This window comes from Lolium perenne, chromosome 3 (genome assembly GCF_019359855.2).
Source record: "Lolium perenne isolate Kyuss_39 chromosome 3, Kyuss_2.0, whole genome shotgun sequence".
NCBI lineage: Eukaryota > Viridiplantae > Streptophyta > Magnoliopsida > Poales > Poaceae > Lolium > Lolium perenne.
In genome coordinates, this window is record NC_067246.2 from 309,741,249 (window position 1) to 309,751,327 (window position 10,079).

The following is a 10,079-nucleotide window of genomic DNA, read 5'->3' on the forward strand; positions in this document are numbered from 1 at the left end:
AGAGACTGCAAGGATCATGGCACAAAATGCTGCCAGAGGATTTCCTGTAATGCTTGGAAGCATCGATTGCATGCACTAGGCATGGAAGAACTGCCCGTTTGTTTGGCAAGGTATATACAAAGGCCGTCATGGATATTGCAGTGTGGTGCTTGAAGCTGTGGCAGATTATGACCTGTGGATTTGGCATTCTTTCTTTGGCATGGCGGGATCACACAATGACATCAACGTGTTGCAGCGGTCTCCGGTGTTCAGCAGACTAGTGGAAGGGCATGCTCCACCATGCAACTATGAGATCAATGGCCACCAATATACCAAAGGCTATTATCTAGCCGATGGTATATATCCAAAATTGGCCACTTTTGTCAAAACAATCTCGAATCCATCAGGTCTGAAGAATTCCCACTTTGCTACACGACAGTAGGCTTGCAGGAAGGATGTCGAGCGGGCATTTGGTGTGCTTCAAGCATAATTTGCCATTGTCCGCTACCCTGCTCTAAGCTGGTCTCACGACCAAATGTGGGAGGTGATGCAGGCTTGTGTGATCATGCACAACATGATCATCGAGGATGACCGCAAGAATCATGTTAGGTCACATGTTGGTCCCTATGAGTGTCAAGGCCCTCTTGTGGAGGTTGATCATGAGTTGCCTACAGATTTTGCTGATTTTCTCGCCATGCACGCAGAGATCCGTGACAGCAATGTGCATGCAACTTCAAGCTGATCTCGTTGAGCATTTGTGGAGGATCAAAGGAAATACTGTGGCACCTTGATGTAGCATCTAGCCCTATTTATTATATTTGATTACTTGTTTTATTGTTTGTTGTAATTTAATTTGAAAACAATCCTCGCAAACATTTTTATTCATATGCTACATTTGATAAATGGTTTTATGTATTAAAAAAGTAATTTAAATGTTTGGGGGCGGCGTTTGGGGGACGCGGCTGGGGAGCGACGTCCCCCAAAAGCGGCACGAACAAAACACGTCCCCCAAACGCTCAATCCAGCGCGATTTAAGGAACGCTTTGGGGGACGCGACTGAAGATGCTCTAAGCAGTAAGCAGCTGAGCCGAGGATGGTGTGGTTGACAAGACTGTCCCTCTTGCAACGGCCGGCTCCGCACCAGCTACAGCTACAGCTACAGAAGAGCGGTTACATCCATTTCCTCGCGAGTGGCACGCGCGTATAGATGCATCGATGCATCGATCCATCCATCCAGCCATCTACTCCTATCTCCCGATGGATCGACACAGAGATGTGGCACAGTAACACAGTAAAGAGATGAGAGCAGGTGCTCGACTGCACGAGCGCGACGCATGGGTGGCCAGGCCGGCCCGGCACAGCTGCGGGCGAGCTTGTGGGCGTGACGTGAAGGTGGGCACGCGCGCACGCACCATGTCAGCGCAGAGCGTCGTGTGCCGGCGGATGCGGGGACAGCAGCAGGTCCAGTCCCTCTCCCTCTCCGGCCACACCCACACGTACGCTACGCACGCGGCCCCGTGACCTGTCAGCCACCTCTCCTCCCAGCTTCTTCAACAAGAGATCTGGGTGGACTCTACAATGGAGCTCTGAGCGATCTGCAGCGCTCAGCTGCTCTCGACTGATCCGACGAGGGTGACGAGAAGAGGAGGAGCGTGCAGGGGCGAGCGCGCGCTCCCAAGGCCGAAGCTGTGCGCTGCACATGCCGCCGGACGGAAGCAGCTACTATCGTCGCTGTAGCGTGTACGCCGATCGATGCGTCTCATGTCACTTCTGAATGCATGCGTGCATGCTTCTTCGTCTCTTCACACTTGCGCCTCTTCTCATTTCTTGTCCTTCATTTTGGGGTGACTTCTTTTTGGCTCGTGGACATGCTTATAGGTCCCCACAGCACAAGCCCAAAAGAAGTGTCCAGATTCCCCCCACTGAGAATCTCCCTAGAAACCCATTTACATGCACCGGAGAGAAACAGGTATCGAACTAGCTTCCCGAGCTTCTCCGCTCTGGGCCAAATCGTTTTCTTCAAATGGTCATGTTGTTTGCAGTATTTACACGAAAATGCCACCGCTGAGGCGAGCCAGGAAAGAAAACGAAACGAACCGCCCTCCCCACTCGTGCTCCAGCTCGCCCTCGAGCTCGCTGCCGCCCGCGGCCGAGCCCGCCGCCACCGCCGCCGACGCCAGATCCCGGCGGGGGCCGGCCAGATCCCGCCCTCTGCCGGCTGCTCACCTTCTGCTCGTGCTCTGTCCCCGGCTCGTGCTCGAGTTCGTGCTCCGGCTCGCCCTCGAGCTCGCGCCACCGCCGCGGCCGAGCCCCTGCCGCCGCCGCCGAGCCCCCCACCGCCGCCACCCCTGCACCGCGCGCCCTCCAGCTCGTCCTCGAGCTCCTCTGCCCTGCCCCAGATCTAAGGGCATAACAGACATTTAATAATTTAGGGCAGCAAATTAGCTAAATAGCACAAGCCCAAAAGAAGTCTCCTAATAGTTTCTGTCCACAACAGTTTCTCCCCACCAAAATCTATAAGCAGGCTTATGCAGAATCAGAAGCCTAAAAGAAGTCACCCTTATGCTACTACGCTGTTTTCCGGCGGAGGTTCATCGGAATTACAGACAGCCTCGGGACGTTTGTAATAAAGGGACCGACCATTCCCACGAAAAATACAACAAAGATTACGTGCATGTAAACTAAAGTTGCCGCAGACTTCTTTTCTCAATCTATCTTTGATAGTACATAATAAGACTTCCTTTGATTCTTTAGGATAACAAAGATATATAAATAAAAAAACATACTGTAGTATTGAGATCGATGCCATGCCTAGTCTTTCATCCGATCATCCATAATAAGTGTTACGATTTTAGTTCAAATTCTTACTATACATCTTACATCACCAACTACCTTTCCGGCATTAGTTTAGTCAAATGCACCCTCCGAATTTATCAACAAGTGAGCAAGTGAGTTGAGAAGCCGAGTTGATGAGTTTCACATCTTACCGGTGAAAAATAGAAAACCTTACAAATTTACACTAGCTGATGATAATTTGTAGAAGATGAATCCAAATAAATAGAGGTAATATCGATAGGTCCTGCCTTCTTGCAAAATGGACAAACATCATTACTGGCCGTGAAAAAAATGGCATCTCACTTGTAACTCACGAAGGATTTTTTTTTAGTTGCAACCTCACTTATGACTGAAAAAAATCTTAATTGCAACCTCCATTTAGGCATTTACAACTAGAAAACACTTAGTGGCAGCGCTACAGGTTGACCAACCTGAGCCGTGGCCCACTCTTCCATTTGGGTATCACTCCTATTATTCTGACCCACCAATAAAAAAATGTCACCATGTGTGTTGCTTAAGCCTATTTTGCTGACCGACCCCGTCTTAGAATTGTTGCATGCTCTAAAAACACTTAGCTGGAATCTAACTTCTAACTCATATGTACGAATTACTTTGCAATCGAAGGACGTAAGCACTAAAACTCAAAACTGTTTTTCTAAAGATTGAAGGCGAAGGTGTAATGTCTCAGGTTTAGAGACGATCGAGGGGTAGATTTTAGAAAGAGATGTGCATTGCATTGTAAATTACGGGGGAATTTCGCGCTTTTAAAACAAAACTGCATCGAACGGGGACAGATTTCTCTCTCGACATCCTACAGGGTTAGGGTTTCGAGAGTGCGACAAACTTGTTCCTACTTAACTAGATTAGGCTTTTGAGAAGAGAGAAGAGATATTGCATTGCAATCTTAAGTTGCATGATTGAATTCAAAATTAATTTATATGATTGAATTCAAACCACATTTGAATTTCAAATTCAAACATCAAATGGAGATCACATAATTCAAATTTTGAGACAATTTAATAAACAATTATCACTAATCAATGATATAAATAATACAACAATTATATAAAGCTCATTAAGGAAAATGGGAGCTTTATTGATATACACACAGAATACAATGTCATTTACAATATCCATAATTAGATAACGAAAATATACAACACTTTACAAGAATTGGGAAAACTAGAAAAGAAAATAAAAAGAAAAGTACAAGGATAGGTTCTATCCTAAATACTACAAGATCATCCTCACTTGATCTTGAACTTGGTGATCCTCTGGATCACCTTGCCCAATTATTTGATCCCTGCACACATGAAAGGATCGTATGCCGCACCTAGAGGGGGGGGGGTGAATAGGTGCTAACCAATTTTTAGTTCTTTTTCAATTTAGGCTTGACACAAAAGTAAATTCTCTAGATATGCAACTAAGTGAATTTACCTATATGACAAGGTTATCAACTACGCAAGATATAGCTACGCAATATATAGGAGATAGAATGTGATAGAGGTAACCGAGAGTGGAGCACGCGATGACACGGAGATGATTCCCGTAGTTCCCTTCCTTTGCAAGAAGGTACGTCTACGTTTGGAGGAGTGTGGTTGCTACACAAGCCAAACCAACAGCCACAAAGGCTTCACTCAGATCTCCTGTGAGCAACGCCACGAAGGCCTAGCCCACTTCCACTAAGGGATTTCCTCGAGGCGGAAACCGGGCCTTTACAAGGTTCTTGGGGCACACATCCACAACTGAATTGGAGGCTCCCAAATCTGTAACAATACAACAATCAACAACAACACATCAACACAAATCAACTAGAGAACCAAATAGGAACACTAGCATGAGATCCCTCAAACAAATGAGGGGGAAATGAAAAACGCTTCGGTGAGGATGTAGATCGGTGGCTTCTCCTTCGAATCTCCAAAGATCAAGAGATTTGGTTGTGGGAGGAAGGAGATCTTGCAAATCTTGACTTTCTTGAGGTGGCTCTAATGGAGGTGGCTTGGCAGATTTCTTGTATAATGATTGAGCAAGCAACCAAGGTAGAAGAAGGGGGTATTTATACCTTCCCTCAAAATTGAGCCGTTGCTGCTTCCGGGGGGCCGGATAATCCGGTCTAAGTAAGGGCCGGATAATCCGCCCCCCCGGATAATCCGGCCTTCGGGACAAAACTGTGACATTGTCCGGCCAAATGTCCGGCCCATGTACTGGTTCACATTTCTTCCACTCCTTAGCCAAAAACAAGGGGGCCGGATATTTTCAAAATATCCGGCCCGGATAATCCGGCCCTGGTACAATACCGGGATATTATCCGGGCAAATGTCCGGCCCATGTACTGGTTCACATTTCTTCCACTCCTTAGCCAAAAACAAGGGGGCCGGATATTTCCAAAATATCCGGCCCAGGTACAATACCGGGACATTATCCGGGCAAAAGTCCGGCCCCCATACTGCGCTGCATTTCCTCGAAGACTTAGCCAAAATCAGAGGGCCGGATATTTCAACAATATCCGGCCCGGATTATCCGGCCTGGCCAACTTTTTCTGATTTCTTTTGACAGACGATCAAATCCAACACACATGAATAAATATCTATGTAATCCCTGTACCACTTAAACAAACATTAGAGTATCACATATATTGACATCAAACGCACAAAACATAATGTGAGAGATGTTCTTTCAATCTCCCCCTTTTTGGTGTTTGATGACAATATACGGATTTGCAAGAGAATCACAAAAGAGACAAGCATGATGGCAAACCATAGAGGCACTCCCCCTACATGTGTGCATCTAAGTAATTTGCATTTGAATACAAATACACAACACATAGGAGTATGGTGCCTCATCACAAGAGATATCCAACATGAGCTCTAACACTAGACATTGACACATATGAAGTTGAGATAGGATGTAAGAAATCATACCCATGTGTAGATATATAATACGGAGATATAGCATCACACATAATGTAATATCCTTGATCTCAACAAATAGAAATCCGAAAGCCATAGTAATGTCTCACACCAACATAGCACATAGTTTTAAACAAACATAACCAAATTAAATAGTTCAAATACGAGGGAACACAAGCACTAAAGGAATGATAAAACGCAAATGCTTGTGCCCAAACCATGCAAATCCCCGAGATAAAACCTAATAGAACACTTCTCCCCCTTTGGCATCGAGACGCCAAAAAGGGACAAGCGCGATGCTACTCGCCCCATGGGGATCACTCGGAGGCATAATCATCATCGGACTCTTGCGCCTCTTCTTCTTCTTGTTCTTCCTCTTCATCAGTGTCAGGTGCCTCCGGAGAACGACGAGAGGTGTTGGACCTTTGAAGGCAATCATCAAGATCACTCCATGGAACCTGTGCAGAGTGCCATCCACTGTAACCCTGGTGAGCTGGAGGCTGAGGCGGGGGTCCTTGCTCACCACTGAGCTTGTGCAGAATAACCGCCTGAGTGTGCTTAATCTCAGAACGCTCCCGGCTGGCCGCATAGTTCTCCTTGTGGATTTCAATGTTCATGCAGAGGATGTGACGCTGAAACCAACTAAGCCGGGTCACTTGCTTCCTCATAGCAGGGAGGTCAGAATGGCGAGCAGGAGCAAATCCACTTGAGCGAGCATCACCCATGAATCCACTAGAGCGAGCATCACCCATGAAAGAGTCAGGTGGAGGAACAGCAGAAGAGACAGGCTTAAGCTTGTAGGCCTTCTTGACAGTGTGCTGCAAATAAGAGTACCCTCTCAAGTCTTCACCACGCACGCCCGCAGTGTTGTTGATGAGGAGCTGGATGTAAGGCGCATAAGGTATAGTGGTCCGGGAGACCATGGCATCTCGAATCTCATGGAAGATGTAGTCCATGATATCAATAGTGTAGTTGCGTTCCCCATTCTTATCACGGGCACATCGGAAGCTGAGGTACATGAGGTCCACAAGAGTTCCCCGGAGAGCATCATTGTTACCACCACTAGGAGAGATGGTGGCCCGAAAGAACCTAAGCAATTGACCATAGATGGGAAGCAGCCCCTTGGACTCCCCCACCTTTCCAGCAGACGTATAGAGATCATACAATACAGTCTTCTCAGTCCTCTGAGGTCCATGGAGACGACGGCCTCCTTCTGCAGGAACTCCAAGAATAGCAGCAAAGCGGTGCAAAGTGGCACTACAGTGAGTGGAGCCAGACATCCACTCCATAGTGCGGTCCTCATCAGTCTTGATGGCCAATGTAGCAAAGAACTGCTTCACCAACTCTGGGCTATAGTCACATTGAATCTTCATCAAATCATGCAGGCCCAATCTCCCAGCCACCCAGATGGCATCCTCAAAGTGATTGTTGACTGCCAGAACGTCCACATCGATAGCTTGCATAAGGCGTACTTTCCTCATGGGCTCATAGACATCTTTATAGATGAACTCCTGCTCCATGCACCAGAACTTTCTGCCCTCAGTCTCTTCATCCCTTGGTAGTTCTTCATACCAGTTCTTCAGACGGATTGCCTGATAAGAGACACCATCCATAGCCTTGTAATTTTCCCTTGAAGCTTTGTTCTTGTGCCTAGATGAGGTTGACTTGCGCGGAGCGTTGGGCACGAACTCATCACTTGACCGATCAGCCCTTGGGCGTCTCCGAGAGGTACCCCGAGAAGTATGACCTATGAATAGCAAAGATGGATAGCAAAGAGAAGATAATGCTCATGAGTCATGTATGATACAGTAATGCACTCTAGAAACATACTATAAGCTGGTACAAATCTAAAACAAGAAAGATTGAATCAAAACTGCGGTGGCGATGAAGCTCCAGGCCGGATAATCCGGTGCCCCAAGGGGGCGGATAATCCGCCGGACCGGATAATCCGGTCCTCGCGGGGGCCGGATAATCCGGCCCTGCGAATCTCGCAGATTTTGCAATCAAAAACTTGTTTTGGAACAGATCGTCCTTATAGCATGTAAGAGGAGTACACTACAAGCGCTTTGGAACAACTAGACACCAAATCCACCAAGAAAATAGCCCATACAAAACACAACATCTAGGGTTAGAGATTGTGAATCATGCCCACATCCATTGTGGAAACCGCTTGGAGGAGAAGGTAGCTAGGGAGGAGATGCACCCGATCCACCCAAGAACTCCAAGAGAGGGCGGACGGAGCGTCTCCGGCGAGGAGGAGGAGATCCGGCGGTCTTGAGAGGAGAAAGAGGAGAGAGGCGCGTGTGGGGGAGGTGTGAACCGTTTGGCCCCCCCACGGCCTCGACCTCAACCCTTTCAAGATCTGCCCAGGCCGGATAATCCGGCCCTAACTTAGGGCGGATAATCCGGCCGGGCCGGATTTTCCGGGGTCGCCTGGGGCCGGATTATCCGGGGTTCTGAAAAATTCCAGAATCGCCGTGAATCCGGCCCATCTTTCGTTGGTTATTTGCAAGACCCATATGCGATGCAATACTGTATCACATCACATATAAGGTGCAAATTTACCAATAAGATGGAGCAACCTAGATCATCCGATCGAAAAACCTCTAACTCCAAGTTTTTTACCAAACATGACAAATGAGCAAGATGGAAATGGCTTATAGGAGAGAGTAGGCTTAGGTATTAGAAGATACAAACTGTTAATGGTACATGGTCACTCAAGTTTGCAAGATATGAGCAAATAAGGCCAAACTAGAGTGATTTCCCATAAGAACATGGAGATGTCAATAAAATCCAAAGAAAAACCAAACAACTCCAACTCTTCACGAAGAAGAGTGTGGTGGCCTAGGCCACCATATATGAGTGTTATGGTATGGCACCGCGAAGATATATCTTGGGTCCAAGCCAATACTCATCATTTAAGCTTACATATCAACATATGATATAACGAGTATGAAATCTTTAATGTTGGCATTATGGGGGGAGGGATAGCTCAATAATTTAAACCGCACTCCCCCTATTTCCATGCCCACATCTAAACCAAATAAAGTTTTGAGACGAAGGTGTGTTTGCAAGATGGTCAAGCTATACTCCTTGAATCAATGATATTTAGCTCATTCCTCAAATAAGTGAACCTTGCTTCATCAAGAGGCTTCGTGAATATATCGGCAAGTTGATCTTTGGTAGGAACATAGATAAGCTCAATATCACCCCGGGCAACATGATCCCTAATGAAATGATTCCGGATCTCAATATGCTTCGTTCTTGAATGTTGCACCGGATTATAGGCAATCTTGATGGCACTTTCATTGTCACATAATAGAGGCACTTTGTCACAAATGACACCGTATTCCTTTAAAGTTTGCCTAACAATTGAGTGCATCCACTTGCGGCGGCAACATATTCGGCTTCGGCGGTGGAGAGAGATATACAATTTTGCTTCTTAGATGACCAACACACCAAGGACCTACCAAGGAATTGGCAAGCCCCGGAAGTTGATTTCCTATCATCCGTGTCACCCGCCCAATCCGCATCGGTATAACCATTGAGAATAAAACTTGAGCCTTTGGGGTACCAAATACCATATCTTGGGGTATCAACCAAATACCGAAAGATTCTTTTGAGAGCCATCATGTGGCTCTCCTTAGGAGAAGCTTGATACCTTGCACACACACCAACACTCAACACTATGTCCGGTCTAGATGCACAAAGGTAAAGCAAGGATCCAATCATGGAGCGATATACCTTTTGATCCACCTCTTTACCATTGGGATCAAGTGCAAGATGACATTTAGTAACCATAGGAGTGGCCACACCCTTCATCTCGGTCATCTTGAACCTCTTGAGCATGTCTTGGAGATATTTTGCTTGATTGATGAAGGTTCCTTCCCTCAATTGCTTGATCTCAAAACCAAGGAAGAACTTCATCTCTCCCATCATAGACATCTCAAACCTATCGGTCATAAGCTTTGAGAATTCATCATTGAAAGCTTTGTTAGTAGAGCCAAATATAATATCATCAACATATAATTGGCAAACGAAAAGCTCGGGAAGAACTATGCTCTACCACGGTGGAGCCCTCATCTTCTCAACATCAACAAACCCTACCTTGTGAAGCAAATGATGCACCAACCCAAGAACAAGAACAAGACCCTCCCTCTTGTGTGCAAGATCAAGGACAAGATCAACCAAGCATTCATGATGGCTCCAATGAGGATCCAATCAACTCTTGTCATTCTCCGAATATTGTTCAAGATCAAGCACATGAGGATGAGCAACCTCAAGTAATTGAGGAAGCTCAAGTTGAAGGTCAAGACGGGGACCCAAAAGATCAAGTTGATCAAGTGATACCTCCAA